The sequence below is a fragment of the Octodon degus genome, unplaced genomic scaffold, assembly GCF_000260255.1.
Source record: "Octodon degus isolate 3935 unplaced genomic scaffold, OctDeg1.0 scaffold00004, whole genome shotgun sequence".
Taxonomy (NCBI): domain Eukaryota; kingdom Metazoa; phylum Chordata; class Mammalia; order Rodentia; family Octodontidae; genus Octodon; species Octodon degus.
The window spans coordinates 12,890,483-12,891,503 of NW_004524580.1; positions in this window are offsets into that span (position 1 = coordinate 12,890,483).

Below are 1,021 nucleotides of genomic sequence, written 5' to 3' on the forward strand. Positions count from 1 at the left end.
ACTCTTTTCTTGCTGGCACGGAGACCACATATAGTGTTCTTCCTGAGTTCTAAAATCATTATATTAGCTCTAGTCTCCATAGTGGGTGTTGATGGCCAACCTACATGACCCCTTCAGACAGGCCCATTCTGTGCTAACTTCAGACACTGTTCTTCACTCTTAAGGAAATTGTGATCCCAACATGTCCCATACCTCTCATGGGGAGAGACCTCCTCCAAAACTCCACTTCTCTCTCACCTCTCTCTCCACCCACAGTGTACATCCTACAAACCCAACCTCACTGTACAGCTAGCTCCTCCTTCCCTCTTTCCTTTTCAACCATATGCTCTGAGACACTTCCAGTCCCACTCATGCCACACATGCTATTCCTAGACTAGTGTGCCTCAGTGATCCCACAATGTTTCCATACATTCCCCAATACCCAATAGCCCCCAAACACCAAGAGACTCAAGCCCATCATTCTCCACCTCCTTACCAATAGTTTTCTTAAAAGTATCCACTTGCTATATAATACCCTCATTCTTCCTGTACTCAAATCCAATGACCTTTTTGCCTTCTCATAGACTGATCCAGAAACTCTGATCTCAACAGTTCACATAGTCTTACCTCAAGGGTTTAGAGATAGTCTTCACTTCTTTAGTAAAGCCCTTGCTGCTGATCTTGAGACCCTTGATCTCTAGCCCAGCCACTCCTTCAATATATTGATGACCTCTTCTTTGCTCCCCCTCTCATGCCCTGGCCCTAAGACGAACAGCTACTTTTCTCAATTTTTTGTCAGGACCAGCTTACAGAGTCTCTCCCTCTAAAGCTCAGATAGATTCACCAAAAGTCAAGTATTTAAGACCCTCACTCCCACTACTCATGCAATCACTGCCCACCACAAAATAACAGGTTTTATCCTTCCTTAGTTTAGCCAACTTCTTTCATCTCTGGGTTCCCAATTTTGCTTCCCTAGCAGAGCCCCTATATAGAGCATCAAAAGGTTCCTTGTGAGAACCCCTAGAGCTGACTGCTCCTATAT